Raw genomic sequence first — 24,460 nt, 5'->3', positions numbered from 1 at the left:
TTGATTTTTAGATCATGGTGCTGAGAGTTGAAAGCCAGGTGGAATGAATTTGGTTTAACTTCTCTATTTAGATAGCTCATGCTGTTTGAATACTTGTACTTGCCTTTTTATTAGCTCACCCATGTTAGCGATTTGTGTGTCTATAGCTCGTATCTTTGAAAAAAAAAAATAAGCAGGCAGCATGTATGACTACAAATAGGTATGAGTCAATGTCTGATATAGAGAAAGTCAATGTTATGGCCTCCTAACCCAAGCAGGGCACAAAAACCTCAGTTCGTCAGGTGCCACTGGAACACTTTGCTCTTCTCGCTGGCCCTTCTCACTGCTGTTTTCTCCCATGGCCAGTGTCTTCTGGGCTGCCAAGAGCACCAGGATCACCACTGTGCTTTTGTTGTCTTGTAATGACCCTGCACACTGCTATAATAGCGAAGCTGTGAAGGGCAAGGTCTCCTCTGATACTTGCAAAGACAATTAGGACTTACAGAGCACTAAACTCAGATTTCTTCAAGCCATTTCATTTTATTGATCAGACACATTTTTATTTCCAGATAGCTCACTCTTGGGAACCATCCAGGTTTCATAGTGCGAAGGACTGTGTAAAATGTAATGATTCAGCACTCCCAATGTGACTGTCTGTGGATTTTGTTAACCTTGCAAGCTACATTTAAGATGCAAGATAAGCCTTGAAGAGCACCATCATATATCCAATTCTCTTCTGAAAGATTTCTCCGGTTTGCATTTCCCTCTTGTCCTCTTTAAAATCAGAAAAAAAAAATCCTTTAGCTCTTTCTTGGTTAAATCTTAGGATTTTACTGAAGGGGAGATTCCCAGCATGTAAGAGAGTTCAGCAATTCAGACAGTGCATGCACTGATACTTAACTAGCTCTTCTTCCAAAACATTTCTGTACAGGTAGATAAGTTTTTCCGTAGGGCTGATGGGTCTCAGATCAGACAGGCAGCACTTCAGGCGAGAAGCTGGAGCTCACCCACACTCACAGAAAATGCAGCACAGCTACGTGTGGTCACTGCTTCTTTACCAGCCTCCTGAGTGCTGACTCCAGGCACACACAGGCATGTCTTGGAGACTCTAGCATGAGCAAAACAGCTTTACTGACAATATAATGCCTTTTTACACAGGAAAGATATATTCTTTTCACCTCAACTGCATGAGAGGCTTAAAATCCCAAGAGAGGAAACACAGTGATTCTAGATCAATAGAGAGAAATGTACAGTAAACACTTTAGTATGTTGTGCAATAATAAGAGCTCTCATGCCTTATAAATACAGGTGTTTAGCTTATCATATGAGTACAGTGAGTCCTCCAGTATCCACAAGCTGCTTGAAGGGCACACAGCTGAGCAGGTGTGAAGCCACTGAAGCTGCCTTTGTATGAGTTTCTCCCATGTGGTGAGGTATCTTGGACCAAGAAATAGTCCGAGAAGAGCTACTGTTGTTGCCCTGGGCCGGGATGTACTGGGGAAGGCAGAACAGAGAAACTTGTGCTGGTTCTGTGTGGATCTGGCTTATCTTTAAAACTATAGCAGACGTTCTCGTTACTCTAGGTAACATAGAAATAGCTCTTACAGAGCTGATACACACAGGCTACCTGGCTATAGGGAGCAGTAACAAAGCTGGTGGCAGTACAGTGGTGGTTGGAGGATCTTTGTGTGAGGGATCTGCAGAAACATCTGCAGAGCTGGGGTGGTTGAGCTATTTGCAGTTATTCTCCTAAGCAAGCTAGCTGTGTCTTTGATGCTTGCAGGTTTTCCTCGCTGTACAGCCAAGTAGTCCTTTAGTCCAGTGAAATTTGAATTATGGAAACCCATTCTGTCACACTTCATTAGAGGATGGTCAGGGATAGCCAAGGGAAAAAAAAAGAAGAGAGGCTGACTGAAAATGTTTCATTTCCTTCAGAAATCAGACTAGAAATCTTTGCAGCACATGTGGGTTGGCTGTGAGCAGCTCTGAGTATGTGTGAGATGAGAATGGTGGCCTCTAAAGTCAAACGAGCAGGATGCTGAGAGCTGCGAAGATATATAGCCTTACCTCATCAGCAGCCCAGGCTGAACTTTGTGGACTTCAATGGTTTTTGTTTTCAGTCTTAACTCATCGTCTTCTTCTTTGAGGTCATTATGGCTGTGGCTGCTTGGCTTCCCCTTCCCAGCCCATGTAAGTTCATCCCAGGAAAGCACCAAGCCAAGAACTTGCACAAACCCAAACAGGTGCTCGCAAGACTCCTGGCACTGGCTTGTCAGAGGTTGTCTGCAAGACCACAGGCCTCTGGAAAACGTATTACCAATGCCTTGAATTGCATTTCTGTACATCACAGAAACATAGGAATTGGATGGCAAGCTCAAGTCATGAATTACCACACTTTGAAAGTATTATTCCCTTGGCCTTGTCCACAAGCCAAAGAGGAACTGACCTGAACGGATTTCTGCCTTTGCTTGCCTGAGGCTCCCATTCTTCCTTCAAAACATTTTTTCACATTTCTTCTGAGAAACAATACCACCAAATAAGGTAGTAGAGAATATATAATGAAATATGAGAAGATTGTTGTGGAATCCATTATATTGTCGTCTTCACAGTTCACCTTCTTGCCTCAAATTACCTTTGTTCCCCCCTATTCTCCCACGAGCCTTCCTGTTTGTTCTTTTTTTCTTTTGACTGCCCACTTTCACACTTGTTTTGGCTTTCCTTCAGCTTTTTAATATTGTATCTATTCCTTGAATATACTATAGTTTGACATTCTGTTTCATGAGTCACCGCTGGGGCTAGAGTTCGAAGTAGATCAAATCACACAAACTAGTTCTTATAGCTCCCTAAAACTAAATTTAATTCATGCTCCTTTTCATCCTGATAAACCTTTGTGGATTCTTTCCTCCATACACTCCCCCCAAAATATTATGAAGTAAATGTAATTATTGCACATAATGATGACTATAAGCTGGGGATGGAAGGAACCCACAACTTCCCTTTTCCCTGTGCACAGGTACGAAGCTAACATACCACAGAAAGTCTGAATCATGTGTCTTTCCTCAGAAGGTTTCTTTAACTGTTTTTTCTCCAATTAATTCAACTTTATGATCCATAGTGAGAAAATTCAGTGGTAGTAAACTGAGTATGCATATTGACTTGTTCCCTAGTGAAATGCTGCATGGCAGCAACACTGAATCCCCAGTGTTTCTCTGGCCAAAAATTGTTTTTCCCACCTTTTCTTCTATCATGCATTGTTGAACTTGTTTTCTCCACTCCAGTACAAATAATGCTGGTGCTTAGAAGAATGCATGCTCACCAAAAAACAACTGAATTCTCCATACAACTGCACTTTGCTTTGTTGTTTAATCACCTTCAGAAATTGTTCCTAAGCTGGTATCTGCAACTAAGAACATTAGTCTTTAAATAACTTCATGTTATGGTGGTGTTACATGATTATGTTGGCAAAGATTTCTGTTATGGTGTCATCATAATTTTCATTAGTACAGTGAATTATGACAGCTTGTTCTCTGCTTAAATTGATGTGATTACTACTCTGAAACCCTGGCACATTTTGCTAACACCTGACATCTGGAAAAGAAAGGTGGGAGGCAAAGCAAGCTCTCAAGGTTGCTGTGTGATGCACACTGATGGTCTCCTCATTTGTTCCAGTAGCCAAGGGCAATGGCCTTTTTTGGTCAGCAGAACTAACTCCGTTCATGCAATGATAAAACAAATACCTGTTCTGACTAGTGATGGAAAATACCATCAAACAATGTGTTGTGCTGAATAGGCAGTGACTGGAATTAGCAGCACATTCCTATTTAAACTAAGGTAATGTGTCAAAGTGGGTGGATGAAGTGGAGAATTATTTTTTAAATAACAGAAAAAAAAACCATGCAGGTGTACATATGTACATGCAAGCATACATCAAATCAAAGGCACGTATAAGAACAGAAATTATTGTTCTACCTTGTTAAATGGAAGATAGTTCTACCAGCAAAACTGTAAAGGTATCAATTTCTAGCTTATCTAACAAAGGATATACTCTAGCTCTTGCATGACCATGGCTGGTACTGCACAGGGGATGTTGGTTCTGCAGGAGCTGCGCAAACACACAGCCTGGTGCAGCACAGCTCTGCTTTGTGCCCCGCTGCAAAGGGAGAGACAGATGTACCTGCTCTTCTCTGCCTGAATGGGAACAGCCACTGCCTTGTCCTTGTTCTCCCTTTAACCCTGTCCTACCCTTTAAGGGTTGACACTGTCAGATCAGTTTTCACACCATAGGTTCCTGCAGGAGCTCCTCAGTGTGGGGGAGCAACAAGAGCTGCCCTGTGAGGCCAGGGACACCCACACTGACCTGGCCACAGCCCTGCCTGTGACACTTGACAGACTGCAGCTCCCCACTGTGCATCTATTGCTGCTGATGAAAAATGCTGCTGCCAGCCTGCCTTGCTTCATATCTGGCATTTAACAATGGCAGCAAAAGGACCCACCAAGAACAAGGCAAGTTCACAGCGGAACTGAATTTTCTTTGCATTACAAGAGAAATTCCTCTTCTGCAGCACTAAACCTCTCTCTAGCAGCTCAGAACACAGACCATTGGCAATGTTTTTCTGTGCAGACATATATATTCCAGCACCTGTCAGTGGTGATGAGTCTTTTCACAGTGATCTTGTTCCCTGTGGAGTCAGCAAGACCCACGTGCTGCCAGCGCTATGAGTGTCCGACAGGAAAATCTGATTTGCACTTCCACCATTAAGCTTCTATTTCCAGCCCTGAAAATTATGCTGGGTGACATTAGGCAGCCAGGCTCCATAAAACAGGGTAGACAAGACTGTCAGATCGCTACCTTGGCAGAATAATCTGCTCTGACACTGAGGAAACCACTGTAGTGGTAAAAACGAGCCCTGACCTAACCAGGGACATGCATGAGTGTGTAACACCAGCGCTGCAAGACCTGGGGACGTCTGGGTGGGCCACACAGGAGACACCACTGCCTGGGGACTTGGCCAGGGCCATGCATCTCTGAGCAAAGCCAAAGTGCCTTCATGAAACCTCTGTGCCTGAGCTGTAACTATATGAAGCAAACCCCTCAAAACCATGGTGGTGTGGTCTCCCTCACAGAAGGTTTCTTAGGCCACTGGTAGCAACTGTGCTTGTGTGGGGCTGTGGTGCAGAGACCAGGTAGGCTGCAAAGGGCCTTGAGAGAGCATCAAGTGCTTAGCCAATTTATGTGCTCTTAGCAATAAAAAAAGTGCAACTTTCACAGCTCTACATCCAACTTTTCTTAGAACAGAGTGAGGTCTTGTGGCTGCTGTTACCAGAGATATTTTCTGTACAGCTACTTATTGAATTTCTAAGAAAGTAACCAAAACCCATTAATCACTAGCATATTTCTTACTACTGTACCAGCCAAGGATTACTTCAATACTCACTTTAATGGATTGCTCAGATATGGATGTTTTCAAGGTGAAAGGTCTTGCAAGGCTCCTTTTATAAGCTTTCTGAAATCTAATCCATCACTAATTTTCATATGTCCTGCATAGCACTAAGCTAATGTAATGCATCACCACATAAATCCCTCTCTGATAAAATTATCACGGGTATTACAAAAACTCAAAGCATTATTCCTAATTACAAGTGCCTTTTCCAGATGTCTCACTATTTGAGATATAAGCCTGGTGTGTTCAGGAGGTTTTTTTTCCTTAATGATGACTGGAATAGGAAGTTTAAGATGACACCTGGCAGCTTAGATTTTCCATGTCAGCGAAAATCACAGACAGAAATTGGGCTTTTTTAATAACAGTTCTTACTAGAGAACAACTAGCTTCCTCCTTGTGTGTCCCCAGACTGAGGTTTTTGCCCAAGTTTCAGTACTTTTCATCCCCCAAGCCAACCTGTTTTCTCTAACACCATGTGAAACACTGACACGACTCCTTTGCACTTTCAATATTGATTTCCCCAAATAATTTTGGTATTCTCTGCTACCTAGGATGTACAACCACCAATCTAAGCACCAACACTATCTGCTTCTGATTGACTTGCTGGTTATCCAGACATGATCTCCCACAGAGGAGAGAGGTAGTGGCATTCTCCAGCTAATTCTGGTACACACAACTGTACGCTCAGCTAAGACTGGACAGCTTTTTGTCTTTTCTGTCCTTGAGTCACTAAGAAATTTCTTATAAATGGTAAGAGAAGTGCAAAATGAGAAGCCAGGCCAGGTCTACCATGCTATATGTTACAGGGAAAGCTTGTGTCCAGAAGTAGAGTACAAGAAAAGCCAGCAAAAAATTGATTTTTTCCAGTAAGTTTAAGGAAAGCTTGAAAATACAAGCCTCTTAGGACCTCACAGAATCAATACAATGCCTGAAAAGTATAAAAAAGGAGATAAGCAAACTGGAAAGGAAGCCTTGTCAGTACATTGGCAAAAATTATGTTAATGTAGAAGTCTGATGGGTGAAGTCATATGCAATGACTGTGGCAAGACAAATGGTTATATCAAAGCCTGAAGACAAGAAAAGCCAAGTAAAAAATATACACCACATGAAGTGAGCAGTGATTCAGACAAGGAGACTGTGCAAGTATCTGACATTACCCCAGCAAAACAGTACAAATAAATTCTATACATCAGGCTACTTCAGATGCAAGAACCGGCCCCACACAGCCCCTGGGAAGCAGGACACAGTGGAGGAGCTGCAGGGGGTTACCTGCAGGGAGTCTGAATAACTTACCCAGGAATAAGTGAGTTGAATAGTGTGTAATGCAGCTGCATCACATCTGTACTGTGCCAAAGCTGTAAAGCAAAGCTGAACCAGCAGTTCAGAATTGAAGACGGCTGCAGAAAGCAAAAGCAGACACAAATTTACAGAGAAACCAAGGACTCAAAACCATCTCTAAGAGATTTTTTGTTTTAACCTAATACACCTGTCACTTTAAAGTCCATGAATACCATCACCAGTACAGTAGCACTGCACATGAAAGGAATATGAAATTCACCTTTGGCTGGCTAAGTATCATCTATTCAAGACTGCTCAGTGCTTCTGGGTACAAAGGTATTTCAGGTATTTCTGAAATTATGAGATGCCCGGGCAGCTGGGCTCTTGCCTTCGTCAGCAGTGAGTGTGGTTACTTTCTGAAAACAAACTTTGTTGGGGCTTGCAATGGGGCAGACTCTTCCCACAAGGTTATTTAATGTGAGTCCCATGACAATTCTTAAAATTGCAAGCTGCCAGCCAGGTTTCCCAAGCCAGCGGGTTTCCAACAAGAAGTGCTTGTTTTATTTACAGGTTACTATTAAAGACAAGACTTGCATTACATTATTAAATTGATATTGCTGAGCATGATGTGACCAGAATAGCTATTCATGCCTCATAGTCATAAATGATTTATGCCAAGCCCACCTCCATCCCTCCCCCTGTACTACCTCATCTGTGCTGACATTTCTTCGTGAATATTTAAGGTAATGTCTGCTCTCATCTCTTGTTCAAAACCAAACACAAGCACTCTGCAGAGCACGAGGGGCAGTTGCTATTCAACACACAGAACACCGAAAAGCAATGAATGCTGCAACTAATGGATACAGCACCAGTTTATTTGCTGAAAGGTAATCCTTGCAAGGCTGCTTTGGGGTGTGTGTTCTACAACTCTCACCAGCAAGCCTTTAAAACTTTACCTGGAAAGTGAATGCAAATACTGGAGCCCTGTTACAGCCTTTCCTTATTTAAGTACAGGAACATTTGATGGGGCAGAAGTTAAGTGGTGGTGGGGTGAAGTGCATCTGGTTGGCTCAGCCTCTGGTAGAAAATTCGCCATCCCAGAGCAGGCGTGTGAGCAAGGGCTGAGCCTTTCGGAGACCTTCCCTCCATCCTAGGGTCTGCTCAGGAGTTTGTCTTTCCCAGAAGGGCAGCTCTGCTCTGTGTGCCAGCACAGCTATTTGAGCGTGCACCAAATAAATGACAGCAGAGCTCATTCCTCCACGTATGCACTGACCTTGCGTGACAGAGTTGGTAGCGAAAGACATTTCAAGACACTCCTGAATAGGGACACCAGTTAATTTGTTCGTTTACTGAAATGACATCTTACTGCCTGCAGGGCCATGTATTATGCCACTTTTAAACCTTCTCAAGCAATACATATTGATGTATATAAAACATACTCTGTGCAGCTATATTTGTGTGTTGTTCTCATTGTGACCTCCTGGCATATGATTGGCTGTCAAAACCACAGTAATCTGTCCCCAGTGCCTGCAGGGTTTGTGCTGCAGAGCTACTGGGAGACGCACATGATGTAGGAGGGACGGGGCACTGGGATTATGATTAGCAACTGCGTCTGCCACACTGCACATCTTAAAACAATCTCTATCCTGCTTCTGCATACCCTGAGTGAGGTATTGGAAATAATTGGGCCTGTAAAATAAAGGCAGGCTCGAGGCACAGGGCCTGTCATGCTCACAGGACACTGTGTCCTGCTGCATCCTCCTTCCCTCCGTCCACCTGCTCTACTTCAATCCTCTCACCGGGCTGCAAAAATCCCCTGGCTGAGCAGTGGCAATAGGAAGGATACTGGATACCCTCCATCTCCCCCCTCTCCCACCTACCACATCTGCTTTGTCCCCCTCTGTTGTGGTTTAACCCAGCAGGCAGCAAAACACCACACATAGACTCACTGATTCGCCACCCAGTGGGATGGGGAAGAGAATCAGAAAAAGGTAAATGTCATAGGTTAAGATAAAACCATCAAATAGGACAGAAAGGGAAAATAATAATAATAATAAGAATAATAAGAATAATAGACCATATAAAACAAGTGATGCACAATGCAATTGCTCACCACCCGTTGACTGATACCTAGCCGGTTCCTGAGCAACAATTGTTGCCCTCCCAGCCAACTCCGCGAGCTCATATACTGAGCATGATGTCATATGGTATTAAATATCCCTTTGGCCAGTTTGCGTCAGGCTTCCTGGCTGCGTCCCCTCCCAGTTTCTTGTTCACCAACAGCCTCCTTGCTGGAAAGTCCTTGATTAACCATAAATGTTGCTTTGCAACAACCAAAACATCAGCATATTATCAACATTATTCTCATACTAAATCCAAAGCACAGCACTATACCAGCTACTCAGAAGAAAATTAACTCTTTCCCAACTGAAACCAGGACACCATCTTGCAGCATCACCCAGCACTGGGCTGAGTTCATGGCTTACCTTCACCAGGATGCATGCCGGTGAAAGGGAGAGGATTCTGACAGCTTTTCAAAGCCCTTCATGTCTTAGGCACTACAAGGAGATATCACCATTTAGGCAAAACACTGTAAGTATGTCTGTCCCCCTACTCCCTTTTCTTACTGTAGCTCAGAGTTGAGTCAGAGTCCTGTTCCTTTTTCCTGGCTTGCATTTTACACCCTGTGAGTGGAAACTGGGGTGTCACAGGACCATTTGCAATGGAGGTAACTGTTCCTTTCCTCCTCCCCATGTTTCTTCGGTTCATTTGTTGCAGTGACATTTGCTTGGAGAGTGGTCCCTGTTTTTGAAAAGCTCACCATGTTTATAACCCACTGGAAACACTGCTGTATCTTTGCCCATTACACAAATCACACCAACCCTTTGCAAGATTTCAAGAGTTTTCTTCATCTCTGGCAGTGTCAGAGCAGCACCAGAGCAGCCCCAGCTGCAAGAGAAGGCACCCAACTGCTGCCCTTGGTCCATGTTAGGATGCGGAGAGAAGTCACACTGGGGACAGTCGCACTGAGACTGGGGCTGTTCTTGTGTGCTGTGTCACCACGGGCTCTGGCTGCAACATTACTGTCTGTTCAGAACATCCTCTTAAATAAAATCCTGTGCATTGTTTCCAATTTTTATATCTAGGGACTCTTCCAGCAAACCTCCCATTACTCCTTTGAAAGGAAAGAAATACTGTAAGTGCTCCCAAGATTATTAATGAGATAAACATTTCAGTTGTGCAAACCTATGAATATTCACCCACATGAAGTTGGGCTTTTGTTGCAGTCAGCTCTTGATTAAGGTGTTGGACAAAACAGACATTCTCGAGAATACTTCATAGGTGTGTTTGGGGACTAAATAATAACCTTCATCATTGCTGTAGTTTACAATACTCATTTCAATGTATATGAGAAATTATGTTCTTCAAAATATGAAACAAAAAATTATGGGGATTTTGTGGTTATATAGTTGAAATATGCTTATAGAAATAGCTGGAAAATGTTCTGTTGGTTGGTCTTGGCTTGTCTCCCTTTTAAGGGGAAACAGTGAAGGAAGTACAGGCTGATTTGAACCTACAGAGGATCTAACAAAATGCTGGTGCTCAGCACTGCAGTTTACAAAAGAGGATGTTCAGTTTAATTAAAAAACAAAAAATGCTCACTGCAAGCAGTGATATCACAGCACAATCTGCAGATCCTCTGTGCTGCTTTGCTGGCACAAAGAGCCACCACGTGATGAAGAGCTTTGGGACAGACTGAACAAGGCGTGTTGTGCCTTCAGAGGCTGCTGCCCATTGCTCACCAGTCCCTGGGCAACAGCAAACTGGGCACCACAGACCCCTGGCTCTGCTCCAACTCAGCCTGTGCTGGCACCCTGCACCATACAGCAGAAGAGAGCTTGTGCCAAAGAAAATGCATCATGGTGCAGTCTGCTGGCAGCTTGTTCTCTCTATTACAACTGAGATGTTTGAAAAACATCCCTGTTTTTGTTCACTGGAATGCTGGCAACAAAGCAGGGAATCTAGGGGAGCATCACATGGAGAATAATGACAGGCTAAATGTGATTTTCATTGCAGCCACATTAGCGTGATTAGAGAAGGTGGTCACAGTGCTAGAGGAATTTTCTGTCCTCTCTGTTTTCCACTACTGGAGACATTAATCCAAAACCAAACCTATCCCTTCTTCCCAATATCTTAGATCTTTTATTCTCCTTCCCTACTGCAGTCTGTGAGCTTTCAGCTTTCTGGCATGCTGCAGATGATTTTTAAATCATCATCAGGTGATAGTCATGGATAGTTAATACTCATGGGTGTATTTTCTGTGTATAGGTTTCCAAGCACAGGGACCACCTTCCTCACTACGCGCCACCTAAATACAGAAATCTTCACCTGAAGGGCTGTCCCGCAATATTGTTAAGACAGAACAGCTTTTGAGCCATTCTGTGGAGTCATGAACCATGCTTCACATCCCTAAAGCATATGGGAAATTGGCAAAGGGTCTCCCCACTTCAGAAAAGGGAGAGAAATCCTCTGTCTGAAGGATGGAAAGATAAGGAGTGGGCAAGGGCAAAGGGTGCCCAGGGAGATAATCACCCAAACTTAGGAAGCAAGAACCTTGAAGGGAACAGGAAACTGAGCTTGGATAATTTTCCAATTCATTAACTATTGAAATAGAGCAAATTCCACATCTGGACCTGGCTTCATTAAATTGCAGGTTTGAGTCACATGGACATCTTACTGCCTAAGCTCATCCCTCTCTAACCAGACCAGAGAGCCTGTCCCATAGAGAGACAGTCACTCAGCAGTGCTGTCCCATTGCAGACGTCCCCATCAAGCAGCTCCAAGTTGCCCATCCAAGATTTAGTACCAGCCTTTTGAACTCAACTCCACTTTTCAAAGCCATGGCAGCCCACATTACCTCACGCCCTGAAATCCTGGAGGTGAAACAAGCATCATCTGCCTGCACAGAGCTAACACAGCTTGGAAACGCTGCTGCTTCTGCTTGTCCATCACACGCCAAGCACCAGACTGCAACAGGACTGTTGGCTGTTAAATTGTGCAGCACATAAACCTCTCCATGATTTCTGACAGCTCAAAAAGTTTGTGGCCAGGAGAGCCAAACAACAATGACAAAAAAGTAGATACACATATTTAGTCACCCTCAGTCCACATTTAGGCACCTACGTACATTGCCCACTTTCCAGCTGGGACAGACAGGATTTTAGCTGCAAGGAACTGAGATCAAGCTTAGCAGGATGCCTACACACTTCAGCATCCCCCACACTTAATACCCATGATTGTTACAACATAGCAACTAGTCTGTAATTAGTACAGACATTGCCAGAGCTGCCTTTGTGTTACTTATGAGTCATGCTACTAAAATATTCTTTATTCATTATCCAAGTCCTTTTAATTTCAGTGCCAGGCATTACCATGTTGCAAGCTACGTAGGACTCTATCAGGCTTGTGAAAGCCAAGTTCTTTCTGATAGGAATCTCCATATTTAATTTGATGAAGAGTTACTTTACAAAAGAGTGAGATCAAAAAGGTTCCTCTCTGCACAAAAGAAGAAAGAAAAACTTAAATGCCTCTCAAAGTGAGGAATTTTCTCCTTGTTGCTTCTCCAGACACCCATCTATTGTTAGAAGAACCACTTTCAACCTTGGCTTAAGTTGTGCTGTCAGTTAATTAAATATTTGTATTTCAATGCCTTTCTAGTTAACTAGCGAGGAAAAAGACTTATGAAGAACTCAAACTGAATATAAAACTTTTTTCATCTTTAATGTAATATATGGAACAGAAAGGCAAAAACAGAGTTGAAATATATTATGACAAGAAAATAAAAGTAATATTAGAAAATTGCTTTGGGCAGATTCTGTTCTAGGCCACTAGTATTTACTAAGATTTATTTTTTTATTCATCATGTTATTAAATCACTGGGTTGGAAACTCCTTGGGTCATTTCAAACCACTGTCTCATTGATTTCTTATTCCTAAAGCATCCTTAATATAGGATTGTCATTAGAGCCAATGACAATGATCCCTCAGTTTCCCTGGGCAGTAGACTAATTGTCTAGATGTTCTTGCTGTTGAAGAGGAACACTGACAGATTAATTCAGGTCTCAAGATCAGATTTGTAAATAAATGGGCAGATTACAGGAAAAAAAAAATAAACTGACATAATTAGAAAAGTTCTTGTAAAAAAAAACCAAAATGGTAGAAAATGAGTGTATCAGTTTGCTGTTTCCCGGCTTTTGAGCAGTCAGAGGGATGCAGGGAGTAAGCAGGGACTGCAGCACAGCAGGAGAGCATCCCTCGGCACAGCAGGGTGCGTGGGTGCAAAGGTCCTGCGTGCTAAATTACTACTGTTTTAAAGAATGTACATTTTGGCGCTTTAAATTACATCTATTATTTCTTACTGCTGGAACACAAGTTGCAGACAGAACTTTCTCCCCTGAGTCTAATATTTTACGGGAATGGTGTTTTCCTATTCAGTTAATTTCATGATCTCATCATGTTCTGCGTTTCTAAAATCTGTTAACTTTTTTTTTTTTTTGAAAGTTGCTATTATTTTCAGATTTATCTGTATACTTCAAAGGCTTAGTATTACCACAAAGTGGCATTCATTGCTTTATATTTTGGAAAATATACTGTCAAGTCCCTCTGCTTCTGAAGTTGAAAGAGTAGCTTCAATTTATTTCTGCAGTTTCCTCATTCCTTTTTCAATGAGCATACAGCCTTTGTCCTGCAAACAGAAAATCCTGCACTTTCCTTTTTAGCATATCCAGCTGGTTAATGGCTTCTAACTCAACTGTTCTGCTTCTGTTTTCTACTCCTTTTTACTCTTTGGTAATTTATTTAGCATTTCTCTTTAGCTTTTTGAAAACTGCTCTATTTATGCTTCAGAGAGCAACCATTCTCCCTCCCAGAGCTGGAGCATTTTCTTCTGAGCCATGCAAGCACTAGAGAAGGGAAAATGCCAATCCTGGTACGTGTTGGTGCAACACTGGACCAATGTAACAAGATTATTGATGTTAGTGATGCCTGAGATGAGCCTATAACGTATTATCTGTGTCAGAGGGAATCCATCTGCAATCAAGAATATTTGAACTATCCAGTTTAGCAATCTAATTATTTCCCAATTAGAAAGGACGTGGCAGAAATGCAGTACAGCGTGCCATCAAGAAGACAGAAAGAAAACTTCCAAAGCATTAATCTAGAAATAAAATTAAATTTCTATTTTTAAGCTGGATCAATTTATATTTTTTTTCCGCTTGTCATCCATCTTCTTCCTTTCAATAGAATCCCCAGGTGCATCCATTTCTGAAAGCACAAAAGCTCAGCACTGGAACGTAACTACTGCCTTTCAGGAAAAAACAGACTCAGTGGCATCGTTTCCTGCAACCATTACAGACCTGGGAAAACACATCCATGTCTGTATGGGAAATGGCATCAGCTGCTTCTGCCAGATCAAAACCCAGCAGCAGTGGGTTCCTTTGCCCTTTAGCATGTGCTTTTGACCCATACTAAAAACACATGCACCTGGTTAAAGACCTGTCAGTCAGTTTAGGGCATCATTAGGCTTGAGCAAGAGAGGTAGGTAAGTAAAAGTTTCAGCTACAGGAATGATGGCAGCTGCTGTATCCAAATCTATTGCTGAAGGAGTTTAAAATAATGGAAAATAATGCAAAACTACTTTTGAGATCCAGAATAAGCTTCTCTATAGCACTAACAGACACTAAATTGTAAATTTCTTCATTAACTCATTTTGCTACAGAAGAAATGGTGTTTCAGAGGGAATTCAGAAATCATTTCTTCCACATGAAAAATTTGTGCACTTAATTTGTTGCAGTAAACCAGCATTCTGAATGCTGAGGAGCTCTGTGTTAGCCAGATGATGAAACAGCATCTGCTTTAAATGCTTTTTTTCTCCATTTAAGTAGTAAAATATTTCCATTTCAGTGATGAGATGAAAAGCATAATGGAGAAAATCAAAGAAGAAATGCCTGGTTTTCTAACCAGGGCTTTAGAGTGAAATAACGGATACTGCCAGATTCAGCACAGAAGAAAATTACAGAGAATTCTTTTACAAAAATTGTTACAATGAACAAATACAGTAGAAGTGTTTGGAGGAGTATATAGCACACAAGTGGGATTTCAAAACAACATAAGGGACCTATATATACAGAGATACATCTCTTTTATTACCCAAATGTTAGACTTGTCTTGGATCTAAAACCAAACATTGGCAATGAAAGGATTTACATACTCAGGAGCCTGAAATCTGAGTGTGGCTTCCACAGATTTCCAGGTATCCAGAATAAGACAGTAATGGGAAACCACAGCCTCATAATTGTGCCTACCATCAGCTCTGTACACTGATAGCATCTCCCCCATTAAAAGTCCCTCCAATAACACACGTGCAAGATATAACTTGCATAGAAAGGGGGACAGTGAGGTCAGTGCTGGTGTGGCACAAGAGAAAATGGATGACTGCAGAGCATACTTCTTTTAGTTGCAACATTTTGGCAGAGTTCTGAGCACAGAAAAGGCACCATTCCCAACAATGATGGGAAGGTGCAACAGCTATCTATTATTTATTATTCATGGTTAACACAATATTTTGGGCTTAGTCACAGAGTGGCAAACTCTCTTGGCATTGCAGATGCTCTTCTCCCTAATGCATGCAACACATAGGACTGGACAACCAGCACCTATAAATGCTCACGTATTAAAGATATAATATAGAGAAGCAGTGAACATTAATGTGAGGGAGCCCTGACTGAATCTTCTGCTCCTTTAGAGGAGTTTCTAAAGTCTTTCTCTGCTTTTCAATATTCTATCTTGCTGGAAGATGGTGTCTCAGTGAGGTGTTTTGTGCTTTTCTCTGGAGCAGAGAACTTTGTCCCCATAGGAAACTAGCCATAGATATCAGACAAAGTCAGTGTGCAGATTTGCATCCTCATTATCAGCTTTAGCAGCTAGAAGTACCATGAGGAGAAATCATGGGGGGAGTTGTATGTATGTCTATAAACAGCCAAAAAAAGCAGAAAACAACGTTTGTCAGGACTTTTTGCTGTAATAAGCCAAGTGTTGTTAAAAACTGGTTATAGAACATACCCATCTGATCACTATTTATAATTTCAAAACACCATCCTGGTTATACCCTGCACACTCTGCTTAGCAGCCATCTCAAAGCAGTCAGGAATTTCTCAGTAAAGAGAAATCAGAACATGCCGATTCATTTACCAGTGCACTCAAAGCTTTGCCGCTATCAAATTGTATCCACCCATCAGAGCTGCTTGAGTTATAGAAAGCACAAGATAGTGTCAGGGAAGAAAATATGTCTCCCTAAGAAAAAGTTACAGAAGTGATCTTGTTGGAAACAGCTGAGCAGCATGGATAATGAGAGTCCTCCGGAAATGTCAGCGGGTTTAGCAGAGACTCTCAGACCAATGCTGGTAGAGTTCAGCCACCTCTTGCCATTCAAATGTTATCACAACAATCATGTAAGTTTTTAAATTGAAAAAATAATAAGCACTACATCAAAATTAATAATTGGCTTGTACTGGGAAAGCAGCTAATCATAATATAAAGGACCTTTACAGCATCACAGACATATTTTTGACATAGTAATGACTACTGGGAAACGTTTATGCTTGTCTCTGTTCTGCTGCCAGCCTAATCAGATCAGCATCGCTAATAAAACATATTTCCATCTAGCTGGGTTCAAGCTTGAAAATGTGTGTGCAGCTCAAGTCAGGGAAAAAAGAAGAAAACAATTCTTCCTACTCTACTCTTCACAGGTTTCAGGAGAGGGTTGACACCAATTTGTAGGAAAACCAGATTTAAATTCTGACCGATATCCACAGAGCCATGGGTGAGCAGGATGAGCCCACTGCTGAGCCCTGTTTCACCCACCTTTGCTAAGCTTTGCTGTGCAGAGAGCAGCTGCTGCAGGGCCCTGTCCAGCTGGACTTGTACAGAGGAGCTGGAACCTCGGCTTGGCCTTGGCAGAGCACAGTGTCTGTGTGACCGATCCCACCTTCCTCAGTGTCCCTGGGCTGGACCAGTCCTGCCTGGGCACTCTCCAGGCATATACACTGGCTTAAATTGCCTCTGCGTGAAATTCCCTAAATTACTGCTAGGACTGATATGATCAAGTACAATTTGTTAGTGTAATAAAATATCGTTATCATCTATGAAGGAAAGCCAGATGCGCAGCAGATGAAGCTGTCCAGGAGAGCACTGGTGACAGCACCGCAGATCAACTTAGATGCAATAAATTTGTGATAACAATGCTAACCAAAGGAGCAGATGTGCCAGTCTCCCAGCTTGGGTTTGGATGCTGCATCTCCTGACACCTTTAATCCTCCATCTCTCTGCCACATTTAGCTATGAATTTAGCCTGTCACCAGACTGAGGGTTATCCAGCACAGACAGCAGTCACACCATGCTCACCATGCACTGATGGTGAAGAGCAAGCGATACCTCAGTGCACGTTCAGGAAGCGTCCTGCCATGCTTTGCTCAGTGAATAAATTCGTTTTTTCATCTTGGCAGCCCTGAGATACTTTATTCTCGCCTGCATGCTGGACTGTCGGTTTGTATGACTACAAGGACCGACTTACTGCAGAAAAGCAGCTATCGTGCTGATTTTCTTTAAGTGTTCCTAACTGACCTTTCATAAAAGATATAAATAATGTAGCCCACCACTTCCCTGACAAATACCTTTTCTAGCATTTTTACTGCACAGCTGTAAATACATCACTTAGTATCGTACACGTAGAGTCTACTTAGAGATCTTTCCACCAGCCATATTTCATCTTGCGACAGGTAGAATATTGACAAAATATGTGGTCTTTGAGGGAAGATGTGTTGGCCAGCTGGTCTAAATCTATCACTTAAAAGAAGAACTGTCCCATCAAAATACGGGTGTTTCAGAACAATCATGCTACCTTGGCTCAATTTTCAAGAATACCTGGCTGTCCATAGTTTTTACTATGCATGGAGCTGATACTGTGAGGGACACCAAGTCTATTTGATATATTGTTTTATGGAAGTGGTAAATTTAAATATAACACAATAAATACTGTGCTTATGAGTTATGGTATTTAGACTCATTGTGAGTCAACTTTGGCAAAGTAACTCCACAGGCCACATCACGCCTTTGGGTTTTTACCTAGTGCAGGTTTCTAACCCCAAGAGCTGCCCAACGCACCCTTCCTGACAGGACCACACTCAGCATCACTCAGCAGCTGGGCATTAACTGACTGTGCTTCATATTTTACTCCCCCGAACACCTGGAAATGGATTCACTCACAGAGAAATTTAAACACAGCACTTCCAAATTGCACTGCTCTCAAGGGAGCCCCAAGGTGCATGGCACTTGCTGAAACCAAAATGCCAGTAGGACATTCTGGTTCCATATCCCTGCAGATTTTGCCACAGTTCTGTCCCAAATATAGGGCTGCGATGTGGTCCCTTTGCACACTTCCTGTCTTTCCACACTTGCTAGACTGAAAGAGCCCTCTAATATGTGTTCATCGAATTAAACCACCACACACCAACACTGTGATAGAAAATGCAGGTGATGCCTGGAAACAGGGAATCACCAAAGCCATTAAGGGGTTTTCATGTGCTTCATCTTAATTTCTTAAGATGAAGCTGAGTTGCATCTTCAGATGGGTAACATTACAAGGTCACATATAGTGTATAACCCCTCAGTAGCTGCCCCCTGACAATGTCACATTCATAAAGTCAAAGATTATTTTGCTTTTTGTGATATCTTGTGCTAGGCTCAAACATAGGAAGAAGGGAAAAAAAAAAAAGCCTGTTTTGCACATCACTAGCTATTACATTATGTCTGGTTACATCACAACAGCTGATATAAAGTAAACCAAAGTAAGCAGACAAAATGTGACACAAATGTCATGTTGCATCAGATTTAAAAGGAATTGGCAGCTTTTACACCATGGATGAAAACCACCAAGTTAAACCATCATACTGGTAGACCTTCAGGATAAAGCAATAGTAGCCACCAAGTACAACCCACATTTTCATATTCTAATGGAGCATTTCTAGCTTATGAAATGAACATTTTTACTCTCTGTTATGCTCCTATTCCTTCCTAAAAGACATACAAACACAATGAGGGCTGACCTTAACAAAGCACACATCAGCAGGGAATTAATCTACTGAAAAATGAATAAAACATACAACGTCTCTCAGAAAAGAAGCACCAAAATCAATAGCAACCTTTCTATTGATTCAAACAGGAAATGGATCAAGGTCTCCATGCCTCAGCAAATACTTTTACTGTACAACTTGTTTCCCATTAGAAGAAAAGCATAGGTTTTTTGTAGGCTGGGGAGAAAAAGCAGAGCAAATTTCATGTAACAGAGCAAACATTACAAAGAAGCAGCAGCACTCAAGTGATCAAGAGCTAGTACTATGTTCAATTTTTCCATGTTTTCTTCATTTTCTATTCACACAGAAATTTTACACTGAGGAAAGAGCAAGCCTGATGTTTCTACCAGCAGCAGAACCACGACTCGTGTACATACCCCTCTTAGCTACATCTGGAAGAGAAAACAAGGTACCTGGGCATCACAGAACCCACTGGGCACTGGTCCCCTCATCACTCACCTTCTGGAGCAGAAAACAGCTCTGGGACTTTCAGAGCTCCCTTACTGTTGGTTTCTAAAGTAGAAATTTCAGAGCCACATTATGTTAATGTTACAGAGGAGCCTGACAGTCTTCTACAGAAACTCCTCTTAGCCACAGCTGCAGCTTGTATGAATTACTTTCAGCAGGCTGAGGGTATTTATCATGCAGTGGCTTAGTAACGTTCTGCCTTTACAGCAGATTATTGTCATGAGGTGGAAATTCTCATGCCAGGCTAATAAGATAATGCTCTGGTTACACAGTTGGTTAACAACTTTTGTTACAAAGAGAACCCGAGTCAAAACTACAGAACTGCAGCCTGACAGAGGAAAGAAAATAGACAGCATCAGCACTGCCTGCATCCCTCCTTTGTCACCTGCTCCCCAGCACACTGCAGTGCTGAGCTGCAGCAGCACCGGGAAAGCATGAGCTGGATGAGGGATTTTGTTCCTCAAAATACATCACCTAGATGGTTGTCTTATATCTGATTTTCTTCCTCTCACAATATCATCTATACATCAGAAAAATTTTCCTTCCCTGGTTTGCATGCCTTAGAATGAAAGAAAAAGGACAGGTATCCCTGCAGGGATTCTGAGCAGTGAGCTGAAAGTGCTTCTCAGAAGTGCCAGGAATTAAAAGGACACTGTCCAGGTCATGTCGTTCTCTATAAACTTTCAGTAACGTCCTCCTTAGCTTTGCATCCATCACATAATAATGCTTCAGAAGAGGGATTGTGTTTAACATCCCTCTTATACCAGACCTTGCTCTGCCATGCCACTCATTTTACAATTAATCTTCTCTTTCTACTTGTTGAGAGCAAAGGTTCATCTTGCTTGCTTTTTTTTCCCTAAAGGCTCTCATCGTTCCACTCTTCAGCCCAGCTCTGGGGGAAGAGCGCACACATAGGGGCATGCTGGGGGCAGAGATGCAGTTTGATAATTGTTGAAGTAATGTTCAACTAAGATTTTTCAGTATATTAAAAAAGGTACCTGCGCTTTTCTCCAGGCTCCCTGCAGCAGCTGCTGGCAAGGGCAGGTTACGTGGAAGAAAGGCCACATCACTGAAGCCAGTACTGCCCGGTGAGTTTGTCTTTTGTACAAAAACTCCAATAAAGGGCAGTCAAACAAATCAGATACTTTCTCTGACATGGAAGCACTTCTGGCTTATCCTCTCGATCCTTCAGATTGTTATTCACTGTGTGCATTAGAGCAGTGCCTGTAGATGGACCCAAGCAAAGGTATTAATTCAATAATGAATCCGTCAGTTTACCAGTAGACTAAGACTCAAATTGCAAAACAATTCATCTTAGAACCTGTTTATAAAAAATAAAAATAGATATCTTGAGGCTGGTAACCTTTTAGAAACACCACAGTGACAGAATCTACATGACAGGTTTGATATGAATTTTGCCCACTGTATAAACATTGATGGGTTTAATGCTTAACATAGCAGACTTAATCTTCTTAGCAGGTACATTTCCAGATCTAGAGCTGTGCTGATTGCAAGGTCCCCCCCCCACCCCGCCCCAGCATAGCGATGATGAGGCACAGTGCTCAAGGTGTCATTTAGAGTCATTAGTCCTTGAAAGGAAAAAGTTAATTGACAAGTGTTCACTAATGTTGTGTGCTTGAACATCTCAGGGGAATTGCCCAATTAATATACTCTCAACCAAGCAGATTCAGGATCATTAAGTACCCCTGACACGTTAAAGAAGGCACAGGGAAGGCACACAAGCAAACGAGGACTCGTGTGATCGCATTGCCCTTGTCGTGATGGGTTAAATGAGACACCCTGGCACTGCTGCTGCGCTTCCACTCTTACAGATCCCCTGCACATCTCCGTGATCAGGACAAAAAGGAAGCAAAGAGCAGGAATTCAATCTGTTTACTTTTTGAACCTGATCTTCTGACCAGCTCTTCCAAGAAGGGCTGTGTCCGTGGAGGCTCAGAGCCCATCTCCACCAGCCAGATGAGTAATTCATAACTCCTTTTCTTCAATGTCAAAGCTAACTGCACAAAGGACATGCAATATTGAGAAAGACCCAATTTTACTGACACTATGAAGGATGAAGGAAGCAAGAGAGGAAAGGAATAGTAAAAAATCTGTACAGTGGTTTGCTCTGTTTTCTGGCTTCTGGACAGCTCCTGTTTGTTTATTCCACCTGTACGTATCAGTTTACCTTTAGATAATTTTGCTAGTGAAAGTTTTTTCTCACTCTTAAAGAATATTTTAATCTAATTGTTGAAGCTACTGAGCTGCCCTGCAAATTTTCTATTTTGAACTAGAGCCACACTCAGTCAGTCCCACCAAAACAAATTATTTGACCCGAATTCTAAAAATAAATTCCCTCCTGAAAGCTGAATGCAATGCACCGACCCATATTGTCCAGCCTGCTGAAACTGTGTTTTAATAATGGAAATATGCAAAGCCCTTAGCAATGGTGATGCAAATTAAGCTGCTGTCTTTTGTTTTTTGTGAGGTTTTTTGCCAAGGCTATTCTGAAATCCAGAGGTCAGTACTTAGATGGCTTGGTGACAAGAGAATTAACTGCACAAAGATCAGGTGATATTAGAATAATAATAATATTAATAAAAAAGCTTACTGGGAAAAAATAGAAACATTCAATAATGTATGAAGCATAGATGTACCATTTCTTAAAGTACAGGAATGCTATTTTTACTTTTGCACTGGCAAATAGATGCAAGAAAAAAAAAAAAGAAGGACTTTGTGCTATTAACAAACATTCTTTGAAAAAAATTATGATCAGATCTCTACGATAAAATTTTTAAAGAGATATTATATAGAATGAGATAACAGATATATATTAACTGCCTGTTACTTGCAACCATGCAAAGCATTTCCCTTTGCCTCTCCTTTCTGTTTTGGCTGCAAACCCACATGTCACAGAGTGTATCTCACTGCCTGCGCTATAAATCAACAGTAGTTTTGCTGCTGAGCTGCTGTGCTTAAATCAAGCCCTATGTATTTTAATAAATATAAAATCACATAGCAGCTCAGTACTGTAATCCTGATGGGACTGTCATCAGTAGTGTAGCCTGGCAGCAACTGTACCCCAGCACCCAGGATTTGTATTTCTGCTCAGCGCTGGCTAGAGCAGGACCCTAGTTTGCTTTGACCAGTGTGGATTAGGCCTCTTTTGTCTGTCCTGGTGATATTTATACACGCTGTTTCTCAGGGGAGGTCTTGATACAGGCAGAATACACCATCAGACTTTCTACAAGGGCTTGATCTTGCAAACTCCTGACTGGGTGAGACCCTGGGTTCACTGGTGCAGAGCGAGGTCTGGCTGCACTAAGCCAGGGACAAAAGGAGCATCTCAGAGAAGAGCTGTTTGCTGCCACGTCTCTAAATCTCTCTGAGCAGAGGTGGAGGCTGCAGGACCGCAAGCCCAGGCTGTCAAAGAGCAGAAATCACCATTCTCCCAGCACAGCACTTGTTTTAGACACTATAACAAATGTCCAGATCTGGAAGGACACTGGAGTGATGAGGGTTTACAGGCAGAACTGAACCCCTGGGAGAGGACTCGCAGCAGCTCCTCAGGTACCTTCTGCAGAGACCAGGTTTCCTGCCTGAGCCATTTACCTCTTTCTGAAGATGCAAAGACACAAACCAAATTTTGTCAATATGAACATCTCATGAAACATGGATGAAATACCCTCTGCAGCGGTGTTCCCATCCACCCATGCTGACACGTGGCAGGATGAGGCTCAGGATGTTCTCCAGCTATGCCAAGCTCACCCAATGCCAAGGAGGTCAGCACAGTCACCCAAAAATGCCACCCAGAATAACTGATTATTCACTTGCGCTCTGCCTTGGCTCTCAGAAGTACTTTTTTTTCTGCTGAAAGTGGACAAATGTATTTAGTAAAGCTGATATATCTTAAGACTAGAAACTTTGCAACTCCATCTTTGTTATTTGCTTCAGAGAGACAATGTATCTCTGAATCAGTGCAAAGAAAGGACTTTTCTTGTATTTGAGTTAGAAAATGGTATTTGTGCATTTCAAAGAGAAATATTTAACCATATTCAGATGGGCTAAAAATGTTACTGGAAGTTCTTGTCTAGATTTATCATTTTAAACAAAAATAACTAAAAAGTAATTCTTAAGAAAACTAACAAAATAAGACATCTCTGAATGCAAAACAGACAGAACTGTAGTTCTATACAGCAGCAAAGATACATTCATAATTTGAAAGAAAGAAAATACCCAACTTATTTGTAGTCTTTCTTTTAAGGGAAAAAAGGTTTTTGTCACCATCAAAAAGAGAAACTCGGCACAGACCCGGTCAATCAAGCAATCAATTTCCATTATTACTTTTTTTTTCTGAAAGCAACAAGCTTCTGTGAAGCTGCATTTGTTCCATTTTTCCTTGGGTGAATGATTTTGCATTAATAAGGAGATTATCAGTGAAAGTTATGCACATACTGATTTCACAGCATGTCCTCTGTGTAACTGCAGGGTTTCTTTCCCTTCAAATGCAAGAGGTCAATAGTGAAAATAATGGTGCATACATCATGGTCACATGCTCTGGTCAGTATAAGACGAAGCTGAGATGACAGAGAAAATATATATTAGAGGATACTGCACAGCTATATGAGCCAGTAGATGACCTCCAGGATCTTGCTCAATTTGGATCTAGATAGCTGCCATTATTGCTTTAAATGGCAAGATTTGGTTAGGATGCTGGGAAGTTTTACTTTCAGATGTTGTCTGTAATCCCATCTGAATTTAGCTGATAGCAGGATCAGTGCTTGTTAGAAGGCCTCGGCAGCAGTCCTAGAACCTACTTTTCCTCCAACCACAGATACTCATCACATACCAGCTGGAGAAGAGCTCTCCTGGCATATGGAACTGGCATCATGCTACAGTTGAAGTACTGCAGGCACAGCAGAAGGTCCTGTCAAATCGATATTTTACTTTCACCCAGAGTCTAAGGATGTGTCCTGACCACTGCAATCATCTCCATGACTTCTCCTTGCTCTTTTGGAAAATGCAGCACTGCTTTACAACCCTGCATGGTAAACACCGGAAATGTGCCTCTGCAGAATGGGGCCCAGCAGCTAAACCCCTGCTGCAG

General features: G+C 42.1%; 3 long non-coding RNA genes across 7 annotated transcripts in view; 2 read left to right on the top strand and 1 right to left on the bottom strand.

The window, feature by feature from the left end:
• The window catches only part of LOC110357467 (uncharacterized), an 89,291-nt gene extending 69,719 nt beyond the window's left edge, over positions 1-19,572 (bottom strand). For 2 of the 5 annotated variants that reach the window (XR_010475657.1, XR_010475659.1), the window contains exons 1-3: positions 19,345-19,572; positions 9,185-9,256; positions 6,714-6,817 (exon numbers count right to left, since the gene is read on the bottom strand). This is a non-coding gene — a long non-coding RNA (uncharacterized LOC110357467). Of the gene's footprint in view, positions 1-316; positions 1,836-6,713; positions 6,818-9,184; positions 9,257-19,344 lie in introns of those variants that run through there. The other 3 variants (XR_010475658.1, XR_010475656.1, XR_010475660.1) reach the window with 3 other exon arrangements.
• Positions 1-24,460, top strand: part of LOC110357469 (uncharacterized) — a 64,211-nt gene that overhangs the window by 19,405 nt on the left and 20,346 nt on the right. Inside the window, exons 10-11 of the long non-coding RNA XR_010475655.1 lie at positions 19,193-19,294; positions 20,368-20,441. This is a non-coding gene — a long non-coding RNA (uncharacterized LOC110357469). The remainder of the gene's footprint in view (positions 1-19,192; positions 19,295-20,367; positions 20,442-24,460) is intronic.
• On the top strand, positions 1,826-12,559 carry LOC135580708 (uncharacterized). Its single transcript, XR_010475661.1, has 2 exons — positions 1,826-9,290; positions 11,028-12,559. It is a non-coding gene; the product is annotated as an uncharacterized LOC135580708 (long non-coding RNA).

The sequence above is a fragment of the Columba livia genome, chromosome 12 (genome assembly GCF_036013475.1).
Source record: "Columba livia isolate bColLiv1 breed racing homer chromosome 12, bColLiv1.pat.W.v2, whole genome shotgun sequence".
NCBI lineage: Eukaryota > Metazoa > Chordata > Aves > Columbiformes > Columbidae > Columba > Columba livia.
The sequence above is the reverse complement of the archived record's forward strand: the minus strand, read 5'-3'. Positions and strand labels throughout refer to the sequence as shown.